Source organism: Micromys minutus (assembly GCF_963924665.1).
Source record: "Micromys minutus genome assembly, chromosome: 30".
NCBI lineage: Eukaryota > Metazoa > Chordata > Mammalia > Rodentia > Muridae > Micromys > Micromys minutus.
The window spans coordinates 16,615,243-16,637,422 of NC_137965.1; positions in this window are offsets into that span (position 1 = coordinate 16,615,243).

A 22,180-nucleotide genomic window follows, 5' to 3' on the forward strand; every position below is an offset into this window, starting at 1 on the left:
GTCCCTAGCCACTTGCGTTTATTCTTTTGGACATTTTATGTTTAGCTCCTTCTACCTGTGGGAAGTTTACAGGTGTGTAGATCTTCGTATAGTTTTCCTTTACATCTGTGCCTCTTCTTCTGGACAGAATGTTCCAATCTGCTGTCCCCTGTAGCTTTGCACCATTCTCACCGTTCCTACAGTGCAGCATTTGCCCAAACCAACAAAGACCCAGTAGATCCTCAGCCACATCGGGAAGGTCTAGGCATGTTACTGATTATTGGTCAGTCAGGTCACATTAAGAAAGCATCCCATGGCTGCAATTACACACACCCACACCCTGTCATGTGCTGGTACAATACCTTCATTACTTATTTAATGTTTAGTCTTTAAGCTATCTTTGCCCTTTTCATTAACAGGCTTTATATGTTGTACTAGGGAAAATAATATATACTGAAGACATAATTAGTACATTGATAAAAAGTCATTTGTTCTTCTCAGCAGTGTATGGAATTCTAACACAGAGATACATGGAGACCATTGCTGTGCCTTTTCCAGAATACAAATAATTTCAGGCAGTTTGATTCTTGGCTGCTGTTTTCTTGTGAGTCATAATCATACATGCTTGCATTGTATGCAGATATCTTCTGCTTAATCTAACTATTCAGTGAAATACATTGACAAGTTTAAATTTTTTAATGTATGTCTTTGTGGCATGCATAATGTGTATATTCATTTCTTATGTGTGGCTGCCTTGGTGTGTGTGTATGCCTAAGAAGGTAAGAGGTTCAAGTCTTCCTTGGTTGTGTTCCATATAATATATTTGAGGTGGGGGGGTCTCATATGATCATCTGAACTTCAAGACCTCTGGTTCAAGTAGTCTAGCCACCCAGCTTCCTCTGGGGATACTCTGAGGCTAGAATTGCAGGCAGGCTGCTATACTCTCCCAGCAGCAGCCTATGGGTGCTAGGGAGCTGAATTCTGGTCCTTCCACTTTACCCAGTGAACCATCCTCATGACCCAAAACATGTCATGCCCCCCCCAAGAAGCTAAAATTGCTTCTATTGTTATTTCTGTTTCATTACAGAGTTTGGATATATTTAATTGTCTGGTTAGAATATGAAATAGCCCATTTACTAGCTGCAGTATTGCCCAGAAAATGTGAAGAGGGAGGAGAGGGAAAAATGTTTTCAGTTCAATAAAGTTAACATCTGTACAGTCAATAGAGGAGCTGGGGGCTTGTCAGTGGCTTCTCCCTCTGCAGGGAAATGATGACAAGCCATCCAGATCAGCTACACTTACACTTACATTTTTAATTGGAGGATGAGTTGTGTCCAGAGTGTTCCTATTGGAACTATAAACTGAATGGACCTTCCCAGTGAAAGCTGAGCCAGCATAGTAAAGCCCGGACCTGGCATGCTACAGCCATATGGCTTTTCTGTATTTACCTAGCTGAGAGAAACGACAGTCTCCCACCTCCCAGGACTGGCTTAGGTTATTTTGCCAAAGTCTATGAATTTATCTTTGTATTCTTTGTTAGCCTGCATTGTTGTTGTTGTTGTTGTTGTTGTTGTTGTTGTTGTTGTTGTTGTTGTTGTTATTATAATTGGTCAGAGCTAGAACATTTCAGGCCTTTCAAAGCTTTATTGAAAGATGATTTTTTTTTCTAAAATAAATCTTATGTGTCTAATTGCACAGTGGGTTGAGTTTTGCTATATACTTTACCCATTGGTTAAGATTCCCACAGACAGGATAAAATCATTCCCATTACCCAAAGGTTTCCTTTCCTTCTTTTCTTAGGATCCCATTCCTGGGAGATAGCTGACTGGTCTGCAGTTTTCTAGATGTTTATAAATGAAGTCAATGGGTGTACCTTTCGACTCCTGGTCTTTCTGTTCACCAGGGTAATGATTTTAAGAGCCATCCATTTGTTGCACGTGTTAGGATTTTTTATAGCTGAGTAGTATTCTGTGTGTATACTCACCATATGATTTCCTCACACTTTTTCGGACATTAAGATTTTCTAGTTTAGGATTGTGACAAATGACGCTGTATGAATGTCTTTGTGCAAGTCCTATTGTGCGGCCATATATTTTCATTTTCTAAATAACTAAATATCCTGAAATAGCATGGACGGGCCATGTGGTAGATGTGTTTAGCTTTTGAAAAATGAGCTATTCTTCTTTGTCTTCTCTCTTGCAGGGCACAGAGACCTCTGTTCATGTAACCGGCAGGCTTGTAGTGCCAGGGTTTCCAGTACACCAGGGAAAAATGGGCTTTCAGATCTTTTCCTGTGTTTCTTGCGATCTCTATGTGCTTTTAAACATTCTAAAATTTGATAGTGCCTTCCTTATTGTAAGCCTAGGGCAAAGCAGCCAGTCCGTTCTGGGCTGAAAACCTTAAAACTACGAGCCAATGCAACCTGTGATTATTTATAAGCTGACTGTGTCAGGTATTTTGTTACAGTGATAAAAAGCTCAGGCAGTCCATGATCTGACTTCATCTTTATGCCTTGTGGGCAATAAAGTTCAATGTTAATTCTTTTTATGTTAAATTGACAAACTGTTCAACTTCCGTTTAATAAAAGGTTCTTTTTCTGATTCAATTGTCTTATTATTTTTCAGCAAGAATTAGCAGTGAACTTCTGGGCATATTCACATGGCCAATTCAGTTATCCCTTTAACTGTTCACTAACTTCAAGCTGCCTTGATGACTGTACCTTTATAAAACCTTGGTTTTAAATAGACTCTGTTTTTAGAACAGTTTTAGGCTCACAGAAAGTTGAGCAGAAGGTACAGGCTTCCCACATCTCTCCTATATGTGCATATATATGCCTGGTCTCCATGTAAGAAACTGAATGTTTCTGTGCTCACAAGACTCCTATGCCAAAATCCAACAATGGGGTATGGAGGTGACTGTGTCAAGTGACAGAGCCCCCATGAAGGGAACTGTTGCACTTGTGGACGAGCTCCAGAGTGACTCCCTTCACCACAGAACATGCAGCACAAGAACAGTCGACTATAAAAACCAGGAAGCAGCCCTCCCAGACCCTGAACCTACCAGTATCTTGATTTGGTTCCTGCATGAAATAGAAGACACCAGGGTGTATTTTTTTTTTTTTTGCATGTGTTTTAATTTGCATCTCAAAGATGGCATACAATGCAGAGTATCCTCTCATATACTTAACATATAAGTTTTATTTACCCGTGTTGTGCAATGGCTCCTCACATGTATGCATGAGGGATGACCTCTGTGCATTTCTAGCTTGCACGCAGACAGTTGGTTTCTCAATGCTGTTTTCTTTGCTGATAAGATGTTAGTGAAAGATCAACTTTATTGTTTTCCTGAAATTTTAATAGGATTGACTGTCAAAATCACTCCTGACTGGGCCTTACATTGATGTCTATATTTTTATTTAATACAAGTTTATTTTCTTTAATTGCTATAAGAGTACGGATAGTTTTGCCCTTTGGGGACATGTGTGTAAGAAGCATTCTATAAGGTGGTTTTATATTTGTTTGCTCCCATTTCCCGATCAGCGTCGGAGTTCATGGATTTTTTTTTCTTCAGAAAAATCATCTTTCTTTTTTGTTCATTTTCTCTTGTTCCGTTTTCTATCATATTGAACTCTAATCAATATTCCATGATTTCTGTTTATTTTGGCTTTTATTTCTTCTTCAAGTTTTAGCTAGAACTTGAAGTAATTGGTTGGGATGTTTTTCTTTTCTTTCTTTTTTTTTTTTTTTCAATATAAATGTCTAAACCACAGTTCAGCTCTGAGCTTTGCTTTAACTCTTATTTTAATTCATGGTGTCTGCTGTCTGTTACACATGTCATAGATTTTGTTCATGACCTTCCCCCCACCCCAGCTAATAATTACTGAGGGGTGTGATTTTTGCATTGTAATATGTGAAGCTTTCCAAGATATCTTTGTTGCTAGTGGTATGTAATTTCATTTCACATTCTCAGAGATAGTCCACTAGAATCCTAGAGCTTCATGTCAATCATTTACAATCTTTTTTATATTCTTTTTAAATGCCTACCATAGTAAATATGCCATATGTACTTAGAGCATCCTATATACTCCCGTTAGGTATACAGTTTTACAAATATCAAGTAGACCAAGATAGCTAATCGGGTAGCTTAAATATCTTATGTTTTCCCAATTTTTCTTCTGATTTTTGTTTAGTGATGATTCCAATATCCCCTACTCTGGTGATAGGATTGTTTGGCTTTTTTTAAATTTAAAGTTTGTTTTTTAGTGCCTAAGTATTGATCCTTTATTGTTGGATGCATACATCTTTATGCTTTGTTATCCAGATGAATTATTCCCATTTATCACTAGCTCGCATCTTCTTCTTATGCTTCCTTTCTCTTCCTGTGGTTTTGGGTTATTAGAATAGATTTTACACTCACTTTCAATCCATGTGTTGTTTTATTTCATTAGAATTCTAGTTATATATGATTACACTTTTAAGACATAATTTTTGTTTTAAAAATATGCATTTATTTACATGTGTGTGCATGTATGTTTGTATGTGGGATCATACATATTCCATGTCGCATGTGGGGAGGTCAGAGTTAATAGTCAGATCTCTTCTTCCATCAAGTGTGTCTCATGATCAACTCAAAGCATCATGCTTGGTAGCAAGTACATTTGCCTGCTGATCCATCACATTAACCTCACATAGGATTTTTATAGACAACAATACATATCCCAAATTTTACCAGGTTATTAGTAGTGACTACTGTACCATTTGTGTCAAATTAGGAACCTATGATGATATAGTTTTTTTCTAGTGGTTTAACTACACATATGCCCATATATATTTGCCAGTGTATAAGGTCATAGCTATCTACCTTGACAATTATACAAATGGATGGTGGGAATTTTACTTCATACAACACATCAAATCTTATAACACTCAAAAAAGAAATCTTTCTAGACCCCGAACAATTTTAATGTTTTTAGTTTGATTTGATATTTCCCCCCTCTGAATATATTTCTGTTCAGCCTGAAGAAATGTATTGAGAATTTCCTATGGTGACATATTTTGCTGGTTTTATGTCTTGAAAAAAAAAATGTCATTCTAGTTTGATTTCTAAAGATATGCTTCATCTGATGTAGAGTCTACATCTGATTCCATCCCAGTGTCTTGAAGACAGAGGTGGGTGTCTCTGGCCTCTGTGGTTTCTAATGAAAAATGAGCATTTCCCTGTGCTACATGTTTCTATATTTGTGGTACTTTTCCCTGTTCTTTCTTCTGGCATATTTCAAGTTTTCCTCCATGCCTTACAGGTTTTCAGTTTGGGCTGTGATACATTTTTACATAGGATTGTCTTTGAATGTGTCTTTTTCTTGGGGGTGAGTTGGATGGGTTGTAGACATCTTCCTCATTTATCCTGGGAATGTTTTGGCCATTCTAAGTTTAAACCTATGCTCACTCCTTCTTTTCTCTTTTCTCCTTCTGAGACTAGCATGTCATCACTGTTAGATTTTTTTGATGCTCCCCATGACTCCTTCAGAATCTTTTTTTTTCCTACCTGATCCCCATATTAACTAATTTCTCTTAAAAGATAGAGAAGATTTTGCCACTAACCTTTCTCTAATGTTCAGCTCTTCAAAGATTTTTTTTTCCATTTTTGATGATTTTATGCTCCTAAACAATGTACTGTAATCATATTCACCCCTATCGCCTTCTCCTACCTGCTCTCACTGTTTGCCCAGCCTGATCAAGTGTCCTCTTCCATGATTGTTCCCCCTCCCACTTCCATGTGTTTTGACCTAATGAGTGTAGTAGTGATTGCTTGTGTGAACATGAACAGGAGGTTATTGACTGATTTGGGCCCTTACCAGGAGTTGCACCAGGGAACAGCTCTTTCTGTGGAAGTAGTGGACTTCTAGTGCCTTGGTCGTGGATAGCATATTCAATGGGAGACGGAATGGTGAAGGGCCCAGCCATATATAGGCAACCACAGATGCTGTGTGTTCCTTATTGCCATAAGCCTGTTTGGAAGATAGAGTTAAATAGCACTCCTCCGCATACTCTTGTACCCCTTCTGCCTCATCATCTGATGGTCCCCAGGCCTTGGGAAGTGCAATAAGGACCTCAGCACTGAGCAACTATTTGTTCACAGCATTTGGAGCAGTGATAAGCCACAGAATGTTTCTATCTCTGCTGAGATCGCATGCCTTCTCATTTATTTGAAGGACATGGTTTTAACCTCATGGGACAAAGTTAAAACAACTCATGATACAATTCCAGCAGCTCGATTAGCTGCAGGTTAGTATCTGTTTATTGTCTTTTTTTTCTTTTTGAGAAGAGGCTCTATTTTCTTACTTCTTTCAATGTTAATTTTGGACTGTGTGTTGAAAGCAATGAATGCTATGTTCTGTGGACCCTGGATTCTGTTATGCAACATGCTCATGGTTTGTTTCACTGGGTCACCAATCCAGTGAGACCCAACAACTGTCTTGCTTCCTTGGGATGATTGTCAAAACCTTATATGAGCTTTTAAATGACATACATCACAGCTTTGAACCTGACACATGGACATGATGTTGAGGGAGCCATCAGTCTTGTGTGGGTTAAGAGTCCTAATAGATGCATTTATAGCCTTGGGCCACAGACTTTGCATTAGTTGCCTTGGGTCCTTCCTGTGGTTTATTTATTTAGAATCTTACTGGAATTTTAGCCCCACACACCTTACCGCTCTATTGCCTGACCTCAATGCAATCATGAAAAAGACAGTAAATAAAAATTAAAGAGGGAAATTCTGGTGTCCATGACTTGAAGTTTCACCTACTGTCATAGTCAGGGTTTCTATTCCTGCACAAACATCATAACCAAGAAGCAAGTTGGGGAGGAAAGGGTTTATTCAGTTTACACTTTTACATTGCTGTTCATCACCAGAGGAAGTCAGGACTGGAACTCAAGCAGGTCAGGAAGCAGGAGCTGATTCAGAGTCCATGAAGGGATGTTACTTACTGGCTTGCTCCCCCTGGCTTGCTCAGCCTGCTTTCTTATAGAACCCAGGTCTACCAGCCCAGGGATGGCTCTACCCACAATGGGTTGGACCCTCCCTCTTGATCACTAGAGGCATTTCATCAACTGAAACTCCTTTCTCTGTGATCACTCCAGCTTATGTCAAGTTGAAATAAAACCAGCCAGTATACCTACCCTCTCTTCCCAATGTATTTTGTCCAGATCAAATGGAGGTTTTCAGCTAGAAACATTGGCTCAATCAATTATTTTACCATGTTAGTGGCTGAGTTTCCATTCAAAGGGTGTATTAGCATTCTGTAGAGGAACAAAACTTATAGCATGAACATTTTATAATATATAATATAATATTTATATATATATGAAATGTATTAGAATGGTGCACAGGTATGGTCCAGCTAGTGCATAGATGGCTGTCTACTGTGTGGGAGGTCTAAAGATCCAATAATTGTTCAGTCTATAAAACTGGTTGCCTCAGCTGGTATTCAGCATATGATGGAATCCCAAAGAAGTGGGTTCTAATGCCAGTGAGGGAGTGAATTAGACAATTAAAGTGAGAGCAAGCTAGCAAAGACTGTGAGCTTCCTCCTTTTGTGTCCTTTATGTAGGCTGTCACCAACAAGTGTGGCCCAGAATAAATGTGGGTCTTCCCACTTCAAATTATTTAATTAAGAAACAACTACTGCAAAGTGTACCAAAGCAATTGGGGTCTAGTTAATTCCAGATATCATCAAGTTGACCAGAATAGCCATCACAAAGAAATGTTTAAAGGAAAACTTTTGGTGCTGAGACAACATTTGAGAATTGTACTGTGAGTGAGAATTTTGAATTAAGATACAGATTCTGGGGTTCTACATATAATTTCACCACTCAGGACACCTGACCTTGGGTAAATAGGTGGATCTTTATAAGTCATGAAAGCTCTAATCCTTACCTTAGTGATCCCATCTCTATCTTGTTCACAAGGTTTGAGACTAAAAAACAAAGGCATGGTAAATTTTTGGTTTCAAACATTATAGGTTGTCAACACCCATATATGCTCACCAGTTCATGAATATTGTAGATAAGCTTTGGACTCTTTCTGAAAAGTCTTTGTAAATGCCTAGCCTTCCTCATCTCAGATGTACCTTCGAGCTGCCATTCTTATGATTTCATCTAAATTGAATCATATAATCTCTGTATATTTCTTTTGCATGCTTCTGAATGTGTTTTGTTAATTTTGAATGGTATTCCATATGGTATCATCTTTATCCAGCTGATGGATATAGCCTTTTTTTTTTTCTAGGTTTAGCTCAAACCCAACATGGGTACTTTATAACATTTAGTCATTTACATTTTTATTATACAGTTACATTATGTTATACATATACATTTATAGCATTATCAATCCCTAATCTTGTTTTTCTCCTCCTCTTTCCTCTTCTTCCTCTTCTCCTCTTCTGGGTTAATTTCATTCCTGTTATAATTTGTTTCATCAAAAGTCCGCATTCCAGGCCTATCTCTAACTTTGGTGCCTGCCCTTGGGACCCTTTCCTCCTGTTGGGCTGTTTTCTCTAGTCCCAATTGAAGACTGCATGCCTAACCTTCCTGCAAATTTATATGTCGGGGCTGGTTGATATATCCATGGCAGGCCTTCCATTTTCTGAAGAGGAACTTAGGTGGAGTGGATGGTGTGGGGAAAGGTGAGAAAGGACTGGGAGGAGAGGAAAAAAGAGAATCTGCAGTCTGAATGTAAATTCCATAAGTAAGTAAACAAATCAGTGATAAAGAAGCCTGTGTCCCTATTGACTTCATATCCTCCTTTGGTAGGATAGCTAGATGATAGCTAGCTGCCATCTTGGATCCCTGATGGCCATTCTCAGACTTCAGGGTGACACACTTAGTACTTCAACCCTTCTTTTCGTCTCTTGCTAGCCCTCTCCAATGGTGCTCAGCTGCTCCACACAATTAAAAACTAAAATTGCTTTTTCTCCCAATCAACGCTGACTCCCGTTGCAGTTATTCTAATGGTTATTTTTCAGGAATCATTTTACTCAACCCACTAACGTCTGCCAGAGGGTCTCTGTCACTTTCTTTTAGAAAACTGCTTTCATTTGCCTCTGACCTGAGCCCTCCTTGGTTTTCTCCTCCTACCTCAGTAGCAATTTTTTAGACTTCCCTTTGCTTTTCTTCTCCCTATCTTCTGTGGGTTGTTCTTTTTGGACCGTCTCTAATTGCACTTAGTTGTTTGATGATCTCATCCAATCTCCTGGAATACCAAGTCCTGGCTTGGCTTGGCTTGTCTTCTCACAGTGTTAGACGTGAACATTTTGTGGGCTACTAAAATGACTTTCTGAGTGTCATCTCAAATCAAGCATGACGAAAGACAAGTTCATTTTCCTGTCAGATCGGTTCCTATTTTAAAGATGATAATTTAATTACTCTAACTCTAGCATGCCCTCAAACTTATTTCTTTTCTATTTTCGTTTCTTCACCCCTTATATATGAAACCCTAATTGCCTTGACTTACACTGCACTGAAATCTCTGATTCTACTTCAAGTCCGGTATGGACTGTGTCATCACCTTCTGTTCCCTGGATGGAGTCAGTATTCCCTCACTAATCCCCTTGCTCAACCTTCTTTCACTTATGTTTTAAAATGAGCAAAAATGGATGTTAGATGTATATCTTTAAGTCAAAACACGGTATTGTATACCCAATCCATCCAATGGCGTCCCCCACTCACTTTGTCATCTAGTAATCTAGGCTATCTGTTTGCCTGCCTTCTTCTTTCATGCTGTGGTCTATCTCATTTACTCTCTCTTGATGGGTGGCCCTGAGGATTGAACCCAGGGTCATGACTGTGTTTGGTAGGCTCTCTGTCACCAAGCCTGACTTTATCTGCTCTTTTCCTCCAGCCACACTGAGCTTTCTACTCCTCCTTAGACATACCAGCCAAACTGTAGCTTGATAATTTCTGGGAATGGCAGAAGGATTTGATGGTATATAGTTGTCATAAAATCTAGTATTTTAATTTTTATAAGACCAGTATAATTACTGATATAAACAAAAGTATGTACACACAATATACTTTATGAATACTGTCATTATCCTTGCCATTAAGTTTAACAAATTATGAGCCAACTTCCTACAGTTCCAAGAACAAATATTAGAAATATTTTATTTGTTTATGCCCTAATAAGCCAGCCCAACAGAGTTTAGTAGAAAGCTAACAATGAACTGAAAAAGTGTACAACTGATTGGGTATGCATTTGTGAACATTAGAAATGCTGTTAGGTATAGATACCCCCCACCTTTTACTCTAGTTTCCCCAACTATTGGTGGTGGGCATAACAGTACATTAAAGCCGCTTTTTCCGTGTGGTTTAGCAGATACTGAGCTCCTGTGTCACTGGTGGGGGAAAATAGATGGGTGGATGGATGGACGGACGGACAGACAGACAGACAGACTGCTTCATTAGAAATTGTTTCTTTATTCCAGTTGAACTACTTTTTTACATTTTCCAAGAACATGTTCCAGGGATTAAAAAAAAAAAGAGAGAGAGAGAGAGAGAGGCCATTTTAAGAAAATGGTAGAGCAACAAATCCCAACTAAAAATGTAAATAAAATTAAGACTGTTGCTGTTATGTTAGAAACAGTAGTCACATTGACCCCAGGCCAGGAAATGACTCTTGAAAAAAGGCAGTGATACAGGCTGCCCAAAAGGACAGATGCAATTCATCTCTCGGGCTACCCAGAAAATGACACCTTAAGGATTGTCTAAGAGAGTTTTCCCATGGTAAACACTGTTCCTTCCTTGGTCAGCATGTGCAAGAAGGGTATAGATGTACTTTTATTGCTAAGAGTTGGAAAGTACTTTCTGTAGGTCTAGATGGGTTCTGTGTAGTCTTGTCAGGCAAATGGGTGCCAACCGTTGATGTCTCAAGGTCCCTTTGAGCCGTCCACTGCATTACTCAATAATTAATTAGTGAATAAGAGGATCTTCTAATTAAAGTCACAATTAAATCTGTTTGAAGTCAGCTTATATCCCTGCCATTTCTAGGAAAGGCATAGGTGTGGTTTCCTTGAAAAGATCCCTTTCAGTAGTTGTTAGAGGTCAACTTGCTGACTTATCTTCAGGTCATCTGCCTTCTGGCCACAGAGAAGGGCCATTCTGCTTATCTTGGGACGAAGCTCCATGGAAAGTTAGTAATCATAAAATTGCACGGCAAAAGATCAACTGTTTTGCTTGGCAGGCAAAAGCTAATGATTATTATTATTATTATTTTTTTTTTTGGTAAGGGCAAAATAATATACGGTTTTGCTTTCCGTTTTTTCTCTCACACACAAAATTGCATACATTTCAGCAAGAATGAGCCCTGGCGTTGTAGAAAATCTAAGAATCATCTAAAATAATAGCTTAGCATAAATAAAAAAGATTAGATGATACCACAGCACAACAAAAAAAAAATAATTCTAGTCCTGCCTCATCGCCCTGAATATCTTCAGAGCATGAAACCTACAGTGGAAAGTAAACCAGTGTAAGTAATAAATGGGCACAATAAATTAAAACTGAAGCAATTACAAGGGGCATCCCCCAAATAATTCTATGTTCAGTGGGTTCCAGATAGATGGGAGGCTCTCTTTTCTGTTTTGCAAAACAAATCTCACAACTAAATTAAGAGGATTCTTTTATGTGCATGAGTATAATGGGCCATTGAATTAAAACTGGGTCCCCCCCTTTTTTGCACAAAAACAGTGAGCCCTGTGAATATTCCTAATATGATACACTCTAATGCAACAAAGCTGAGTCCCTCCTATTATACAAACTCTCTTTTGCTACATTCAAATGATTCCCAGTGATGTACTTAAAGCCAGACTCATTATTGCATTCATATTACTCCTATTATTGCTGTTAGAAAGTAGCACTGTAGTTCATGGGCGAGAAGCAGGCAATAACCATTATTCAAAAAGAAACTAAGGGACTGGGGAGACAGCTCAGGGGTTAAGAGCACAGGGTTGCTCTTCCAGAGGATCCAGGTCCCATTCCCAGTATCCAGGAGGTGTCTCACAACTGTCTGTAACTCCAGTTCTAGGGGGTCTCATGCCCTCTTCTGGCCTCCATGAACACCGGGTACCTAGGTGGTGCACAGATGTGCATGTAAGCAAAACACTTGCACACAGAAGATAGAAATAAATTTAGAAAAAAATAAAGCAAACGGGTATAAAACAATGGTTTTAGTTATCCTAAAGAAAAATTTGATCTATTTAATGTAAACACATGGGGATGAGTTTGGCCATTAATTTTAACCTGTTTACTTACTCCAGTTTCCACAGGTGAATAGCATGGCATATGGTCCTCCAACGATGCAAATGTATCTATTCTGAGCTTTCCTGTTAAATTATTTATACTCAAGGCAGCTTGCTTAAAGAATGCTGGAATCTCTCCCTTAGGAAACAGAGCCCAACATCACTCTTAAGATATAATAAATAATCCCATTAACAGCTTTTGCTTACCAATGTCTACCTTTCTGTCCCCCCTGTCTCTCTGTATCTCTCATCTCTCTCTTCATCTCTGTTGTGTCTATGTGTCTTTGTCTCTCCACCTCTATGTCTGTCTGTCTGTCTGTCTTTGTCTCTGTATATCTCTATCCATCTTTCTGTTTCTCTCTGTGTGTCTTTTTTCTGTCTCTTTATCTCTCTGACTCTCTGTTTTTCTCTGTATATCTGTCTGTCTGTATGTCTGCTTCCCCTGCCCCATGAACATGTGGAGGCAAAGAATGCAATCGGGGTCTTCTACAGTCACTCTCTGCTTTTATTTATTGAGTGATCCCTTGTTGAGCCAGGAGCGCACCGACTCAGTTAACTTTAGCTGGCCAGCTTGCTCTCGTGACTTCTCTGTTTCTGACTCCTGAGTGCTAAAATCACAGGCAGAATATTCTGTCTACCTAGCTTTCACGCAGGTACCCGGGATCCCAACCACTCTTGTCAAGCTTGGGCAGCAAGTAGTCTACCCTCTGAGCCAACCCCCTTGTCTTTGATTTTAATCTGTGTCTCTGAATTGACTGTACCATAAGAAAAACATTCTCATTTACTAATATGGCACTAATTTGGAGTGCATGGTGGGTCACTGAGTGATAGCACCAAATTTTATGTATATTTATAGTGACTCTAATGTTAGTCTCATTTGGGCCATAATGGTACATGGCATCCAAGGCAGAAGAGTCTGTGCCACTTACCTGGATGCTTTGTCCTATTACTCACCATGTGGCTGCTTCCTTCTCTGCTTTGATTTGACGAAATTTTTAGGTCTGTCAGTTGCCCAAACACAGAAACCATCCAGCAGTAGTGGATTCTGCTGGCAAGTACAGCACTTGGTGGGCTGAGGCAGGAGAATGACTATGAGTTCAAGGCTAGTGTGAGATACATAGAGTTCCATGCTGACGTAGGCCAGTGTGAAGTTTGTCTTACAGAGGAATGAAGGACTTGGAAGAAAACAAACAGTGCAGGCATATGCTCTCCTTGTTCTTGTTCTCAATCCACTCATGACTATTTGGATATGTATCTTCCAAAGGCCTGTGTTCTAAAGGTGTAATCCTCAGGGCAACACTTTTGAGAGATGGTAACTACTTTAAGAGATGGAGTCAAGTAGGAGGAAGTTAGGTCAAGCATAGCCGTGCACATTCTGCTACTTGAGAGGTTGTGCAGGGGTGCTCAAGGTCAATCTGAACAGGCCAATGAGACACATCCCACAAAAATAAAGAAAAAAGAAAAGAAGGAGAAGGAAAAGGAGGTGGACAAGGAGGAGGAAGAGAAGAGGGAGGAGGAGGAGGAGAAAGAAGAAGAAGAAGAAGAAGAAGAAGAAGAAGAAGAAGAAGAAGAAGAAGAAGAAGAAGAAGAAGAAGAAGAAGAAGAAGAAGAAGAAGAAGAAGTAGAAGAAGAAGGAGAAGAAGAAGGAGAAGAAGAAGAAGAAGAGCTATGCTTCTGTACTTTAGAATATAATATAGGGTTCTCAAAAGATTTTAGAAGGTGTATTACATTAAGTGTGGCCAAAAGAAGGTTTAGAATTATAAGCACTTTCTTTGGAGATAGATAACCATGACTTGACTTGACTTGATAAAAATATGATGTGTGTGTGTGTGTGTGTGTGTGTGTGTGTGTGTGTGTGTGTGTGTGTCTGTGTGTGTCTGTGTGTGTAAGGCATGGAGAGGCATAGACATTTTACTCTGTATTTTCATGAAAGGCAAAATTAATTCACTTCTCTTACTAAAATTATCCCAAGGAACTGAGCTGAGGGTATCGGGAATAATTTTTTTTATTTAGGTCACTTGTTTGTTGAATCCATGCACTATTATTTAGCAATAATATTTATTCACTCATGAAATTTTCTTGTGAATTACTACATAGATGTGCCAGGAGCCAGACCAGATGCCAGGTATACAGTAGCAATTACAGTCAACATAAGCTCTGTACTTCAGTCTTCCTGGGGTCTATATTGCTAAGGGTTTTCAACCTGGGCTCTTTGTGGGTCTGGCTAATTCTCTGTTGTTGGGTATTTAGCAGCAACCCAGGATCTACCAACTATATCATTAACAAGTCTCTCTAGTTCTGAAAGTTGAAATGTCTCCAGACATTGGCAAATGTTTCTTTGTAGACCAAATAGCCCTGGTGGAGAATATATGTGAGAACTCATACACTGCACAGAAAGAAGGAAACATTAGAACTTAAGTGCAGCACCCTAGAGAATGTAGGGTTGCCTAGATGGACACAAACAACGTCTGTGAACCCATGTAGAACACTGATGGCACACTGTAGAAACAGTTCCTCCCAAGTCTGGCTTGATGAACCCATGAGCTTACTGGGATAACATAGGAGAGAGCTGGCTGCTGGGAAACTTCAGAAGCATTGGTGACTCTGGAGGCTTCATTAGCAAAACATATGTCTCAGTGAAGGAGATGACTCACAAAAGCAGCTCCTCTGGAGTTCCCTACATGCTGAGTCCTCCACAGAAGAGACCCCCCTCCTCCCTCAGCCTCTGTTTGCCTTTGTAACACTGGGCAAGCCGGGGCTTCTTTAATCTCCTGAGTATTGTGGGGATCTTGAGTCTTGGGAAGTATCCCAGAATGCCATGAGCCAAAAGGACTTCTTTCCAGTCTCCAAGAAAAGATGTATCATTCCTTAGACTAGACAACTACATATCAGAGAGAACAGTTTAGGTCAAACTCATACTAAGCATCTGCAGTAGAGCTATGGCTTCCCCCTTCTTGGTTTGTCAGATAATTTTTTTATTAATCATTTTATTCATTTACATTTCAAATGATATCCCCCTTCCTGGTTACCCCTCCACAAATCCCCCATCCCATCCCTCCTCTCCACCTCCCCTTTGCCTTTATGAGGGTGCTCTTCCACACATTCACCCATTCCCGACTCACCTCTCTGGCATCCCCATATGCTGGGGCATCAAGCCTCCTTCCCCTCCCACTCATGTCAGATCAGGCTATCCTCTGCTACATATGCATCTGGAGTCCTGGCTTCCTCCATGTATTCTCTGGTTGGTGGTTTAGTCCCTGGGAGCTCTGGGTTGTTCAATTGGGTGATATTGTTCTTTTTATGGGGTTGCAATCCCATTCAGCTCCTCCAGTCTTTCCCCTAGCTCTTCCATTGGGGTTCCTGGGCTCAGTCTGATGGTCGGCTGCATCTGCATCTGTGTTGGTCAGATGCTGGTGGAACTCCTTAGGGAACAGCTATACTAGGCTCCTGTCAGCAAGTGCTTCTTAGCATCAACAATAGTGTGGGTGTCTGGCATCTGCAGATGAGATGGATCCCTGGGTGGTGCAGTCTCTGGATGGCCTATCCTTCCATTTCTTTTTGGTCCCCGTCTTCCTTTGGACAGGAACATTTCTGGGTTAAAAAGATTTGAGATGGTTGGGCGACTCCATATTTCAACTGGTGGCTGTTTCATCCTCTGGAGGTGGTCTCTACAGGTTGTATCTCCCCTTTGTTAGGTATTTCAGCTAAAGTCATTGTCATTGACTCCTGGAAGCCTCTTGCCTCCCTGGAGTCTGGGACTTTCTAGTGGCTACCCCCAGTTTCACATCCCCCTCTGCTACATGTTTCTATTCCATTTTCTGATCCTCTGTATTTCTCTCCTGTCCCTTCCAATACCTGTTTCTGTTCCCTCTTTTCCCTCCCCCCTCCTTTCTCCCTCCCCGGTCCCTCTGTAACTCTACCTGTGATTATTTTGTTTCCCCATTCTATGAAGCATCTACACTATGGTCTTCCTTCTTAAGCTACATATGGTTTGTAAGTTGTATCCTGCATATTCTGAGCTTTTGGGCTAAAATCCACTTATGAGTGAGTATATACCCTGTGTGTTCTTTTATGTCTGGGTTACCTCACTCAGGATGATATTTTGAAGTTCCATCCATTTGCCTATAAATTTCATGAAGTCATAGTTTTTAATAGCTGAGTAGTACTCCGTTGTGTAAATGCACCACAATTCCTGCATCCTGAAGACCCAGCTATACCACTCCTGAGCATATACCCAAAAGATGCTCCAACATATAACAAGGATGCATGCTCTACTATGTTTATGACAGTCCTATTTATAATAGTCAGAAGCTGGAAACAACCCAGATGTCCTTCAACAGAAGAATGGATACAGATAATTCTTAAATTGGACCAATGCAGAAAATAGGCTAGGTGTCTAGAAATGCCATAAATTTTATGGGAAATTGTCATTGGTTATTAAAAACAACACTGGTCACAGGCCTTAGAAAAGATATCTTAATTATTTATTTAAATATCAAGATACTATTTTAAAGATGAGGGCTACTTACAAGAAGATAACTTTTTGGTTTCCTATAATTTCTGATAATAGGATTCCAAAGGATCCTGATGAAAAATGGGGATTTTTCTGTAAGGTTTCCTGTGACTTTGTCATTGCTAAGTGACTACTTGACTCTCTCCTACCAGAAAAAAAATCATGTAGAAGACATAGGTACTGACAGGTGTGAAAGATTTTAAAATGGTTTCTGGAGGGTTAGGTTTTGAGTAATCGGAGGATTCAAACCGTGCTGATGGGGAGGGAGGGGTGGGAGTAAGTTTTAGAATGAAGCTAAGAATGGTGCTGGCCTAGCAAACTGTCAGTAGCAGGTACTATTTGGAGATCCATGGTCTCAATAGCCACAGGTAGTTCTCTAGGTTCTGAATACCAGATACGAGGTTAGACACGGAACTACATTTAACGCCTAACTAATAAGAGACAGAGAATTAGCCTTTGTCAGAGATCAGCCCCATAACTGCCTAGCCAATAGGAAGTGGTCATCCCTCAAAGCATTTACATACAAATAGCAGAAATGAACTTAGCAGATTATAATTGTGTAATTGTGTATGTGTGGGTATGTAACATAATAATCAAGATGAAGACAGATGTCTGAGAGGAATTGGTGGTAGGAACGGGAACAAGGAAATAATGCAATTATATTTAAAATATACTAAATAAACAATGTCAATGACAACCAAGAAGATCTTCAAAAGCTATGTTTGGAGCAAAGAAACAGGGAGTCTGTGCTTGGGGTGAACAGCAGCCTGATGGGTGAGAACAGGGAGAGAGGATGGAACCTGGGCTTAAGTTCTGCTAACTCCATCAAGAAATAAAATTTAAGGAAAAGAAATACTAGAGCGAATTAAAAACAACCCAGAAAAAGGTCACGATATACTTGATTATCTTTTCATTTATTTCAATATTAAGTAAATGTCTTTTGCATATTATATATAAACAAAGAACACTATTACTGGGGTGAAACATCTTATCCTCTGGAAGAGGATTGGAATTTTCTGGGGTTCCTAAAATTCTGGGATGCATAAATTTCCACATACAGTGTAGGGTCATATGTGGGACCAAATGGTGGCCTAACTTGGTGTGAAGAAAGGGGTAGCTAAGGTCACAGGTTTATCTGAGTATGGATACTGAGTATGAGTCACCAGGATAGAAAGTAACCAGTGGAGGTAGAGAGTGATTCTGCCCAAAGGCCAAAAACTGTATGATGGGTCGTGGAGAGGATCTGCCTATCACCACACTCGTGATCATCTTCTAAGAAAGTGTGGTCCACAGGTTTGATTCCAGAAGAATAGACATCTTATTTCCTTCAAAAACAAGCTTTGTTATTTATTCACTTATGTGGTGTGTATGTGTGTGCATGCATGTGTGTGTGCATGCATGCGTGTGTGTGTGTGTGTGTGTGTGTGTGTGTGTGTTGGGGGGGCTCATTCCATGGGGTGGCCAGAAGAGGGCTTTAGATTCCCCTGAAGCTGTAGGTACAGGCAATTGTGAGCTGGTGGAACTAGGTGCTGGAAACCGAACTCCAGCCTTCTTCAAGAACAACACAAATCTTCTAACCGTTAAGCCACCTCTCCAGCCTATAAAAACTGAATTTCTTAAAATGAGGTCATAGCTGTTCCCTTTATACATAGGCTTTATGCATACGGTCGTCTTACTGGACACTTGCTGAGTTAGATGAGCCGTCTAGCTAACACATACACACTGCCCATGAAGACAGACAAACCTTACCTGTACCCCTCCCCCTCCTCACATGAGGCTCTACATAGGGTATCTTTAGGTTCTGAGTTATTTTTATCCCCTGCGGCATTTTCTCCTTCAGTATAATAATCCCAACTTGGAGAATTTTGAGTAGTGTGGTTAAGGGTACCACCTGAAGCTGTGCCAAGTGAGCCCTGCTCCTGGAGAGACTGATCCAGAGGAACTAGGACCCTGCAGATTGTAGGTGCAAAACAGCTGCCTGGCACAGTATCTTAGAATGACTTAGAACACACTACCATTTACTATAATAAGCTGCACATCACTTATTTTTCTCCCTTGTCATACTTCATTGGCCCTGAAGTACAGTGAGCCTAATTATTGATGGGAAACAACAGGAAGAGATGGCGTGCTGTATGAGAGAGTTAAAATTAGAGGAAGTGGCTGCCACTTCACACGGCAAGGGAAAAACATAGACTCTGAAGTCTATCCTAGTTAAAATATAAGGCTCTGGATTCTGTCTGAACAATCAGTTTCATGAATACTGGTCTGAGGAAACAAAATGATTTATGTAAAAGAAGATGTGTAAAGCTTAATTAATCATGAGCTCAGTATAAACCAATGGGTTGACGCGACGCGGCTGCCGAGAATGCCGTTAATCTTTCGTTTCTGTTGAAATGTTTCCCGCTTGATGTTTTGAAAACCACAGAACCAAAGCTGCTTTAAAAAAAAAAGGACTAAATTAAAATTTAAAAGGTTATAAAAAGACTTCTTTTCCTTTGTAGTCCTTGTCTTCCTTTCACCCAACAAAAATTCCTACCCCTATAAAGTCAGCATGGATGAGGTTAAGGAGCCCCACACCAAATTTCCATATTCAACATGCTACTTTGCATAATGCCTTGAAAATACTTCCCATTTCACGCTGAAGTTCCTTTGCAACATCAGAGTACTCAAACCACCATCACAGGACTGTTAGTATAGTGACATACAATCAAGCGAGAACCATCTATGCCAGTGTGACGGAAACCATCAAGGCCCTGTGTCAGGAACATTTATACAAATCCCGAAAACCGGAGTTCGGGGAGGAGTGGTTCACCCTGGGGAGGAGGGGGATTCATAGAGCTTAAGCAACCGCTAAAGTTAAGCAGGTTTGAGAAAAGGCTGATGAACCAATACTCCCCAGTTGGGAAGGGAGAAAAGTACTCTGTAGATAGGCAACTGCAGACTAAGGCAATTCTAGTTTTGTCAAAAGGAAAAAGGGGGAAGAGCTAGGGGTGTGTCATACGTGTGCGTGTGCGCATGTGTGTAATCCTTCAGGCTTTTTGGATTTTGAGATGAAAATTGCCTAGTAGTTTGGCTGAGGCTTGACATTTTCACTCTGGGCTGGTATATACCTCCTTTCTTAAGGGACCATGCAGAAAAAAAACAAGCAGAGGCTTTCTTTGTTTGTTGACCCCACGATTTGATTTAGAGGTTTAATGGTACCCCAAACAGGAGGAATAAGCTTTCCCGGCACATCGGTGGACTTTGGTGGAAATAAAGGCAAATAAGAAAAGCAAAGGTGGTTTAAGAGATTTGGCTCTGTCTTTTGAGTTCTTGCACTGAGAAACAGGCAGGGCAGGGGTGGTGGAGGTGGTGGAGAGGGGATGGTGGATGAGGAATGAGGGATGGGGGTTGGCAGAAATGGCTTCCTGGTGTGTTCTGATTGGAAGCTGTTGTAACTAGGGGCGGTGTTAGGGGAAGGCATCCTAGGGGATTGATACAAGTGCTTATTAGGTCTTTCTTTCTTTTTTTCTTTCTTTCCTTCTTTCCTTCCTTCCTCCCTCCCTTCCTTCCTTCCTTCCTTCCTTCCTTCCTTCCTTCCTTCCTTCCTTCCTTCCTTCCTGTCTTTCTTTATTTTTCTTTTTTTGCAAAATGCTGTCGAAAGTTAGGGAATTTGTCAGCTATTAATCAAACACCGGACCTTTGCCGCTGGTTGGGCGGATTGCTGTGTGAGCTCTTGTTTGGCTCTCTGGGTTATTCTTACAGTTTAACGACTTGGCTTCCTGGGTTGGAATTGTTTTAAAGGACTGCCTTCCTGGGAAGGTTGCTGTGGGCTGTGGGCAGAGCAGTGATTTTCCAGTCCATGCCCCTTGTTTGTTCGGGGTACCCTTCCCACTTGGGTTTTTCTCTCGTTGTTTCTTCCTTTGGATGTTTCTGGTTATTTCATCTGATCTGGGGCAGAAAAGCAAATCAAACAAAAATTCCCCAACTTCAATTGATCCTGTGCTTGTTCATGCTCATTATTATTTCTAATATGATACATGAAACGAATGATCCGATGCTCAGAAATGCATGTTCTGGGGGAAGGAATTCATACTTGATACCGTAAACCTGCTCAAAAGCCCGTGCCTGGGCAGGTCATAAGTCCTAGTGGGAGATACTTCTATTGTTTTCAAGATGGCATGTAAATATTTAAATTTACTCTCATAAATTAGCGCTGCCTCATCCTTCATCGGAGAACCTTCCTTTTGCAATGGGCAGTGGCCAGTCAATACAGAGACCACTTAGTGCTGAGAATAAGGGACAGATGAGTTCTTACTCCTAAATGGGTGGCTCTACCAACTTCAAGATTCACGGGGTGATACCAAAGAGCAGGCAGAAAGAGTGTAAGAGGCAGAGGGTGAGGAGGAATGTTATAAAATGTTCTCTTCCGGACACGACGTTCTTAGTGCGCTCATGATGTTACAGCAGAGAAGGTTACTGCAGAGCCAGTCAGGAGTTCAGTATGGATGTGAGAGAGAAAGATCATGTGGCTCCGCAGATCAGCTGGTAGCAATTCGAGAACGGAGAACGTTTGTTTGTTTGTTTATTTATTTATTTAAAGAGTATCCACTGGCTGTGGGTTGCTCAGGTTCTGGTAGATGGTCTGTAATGACAGATAGGTCCTTGGGAGTTGCTATTAAATTTTAACACGTAAGAGTTTCTCACACTTATTATTTTTTCCTGATGGTTCCTGTGACAATGGCAAAGAATGAGGAAGAACGTTTAGAAGGAAGAGTATTTTTAAAGTCCACATGTCATAGTACATAATATGCAGGACTAAATAAAGGAGCCTTATATAGCAGGACAGTTGCCCTCTCTGTCCACACAAATCAAGGGTTTCACTGAAGACACTGAGGTGTTTGAAGAAGTCATTGAAGATTATTGTAGAACAAGCTGAGTAGGATTTGAGTGAGAATCTAGCAGGAAGCCAAGCAACGACCTGGGGAAGAACAGATACAGCTTTTATTCTTGAACATCAGACATGGATTGCTGAATTGAGTATACAAAACTTCGCTTTGAAAAAAAAATTTTTTTTCAGGGACACATGTCCACAATGTATGGTCAGTTTTCCAGTAGGTGTGATTTCTGTCATAGACCTATAAACCCCTTGGGCTTGTTCTCTAGTTCTACAATTGAGAAACAAGTGAATCGTCCTGAATTACAGGCTTTTGGTGACTTTTCTCTTAGGATGAAGTGACTTTATACATACAGGTTTCACTGGTGTTTTCTGCATCTCACTGTTTTTTTTTTTTTTCCTGAAACAAAGACATATTTCATAACAAGGTAGTTATAGCAAGGTTGTTGTAACAATAGGCAATTATAACAAGCTTTTGACTCAAAGCCATAGTTGTCATCTCCAGGGACAGGCAGTATGG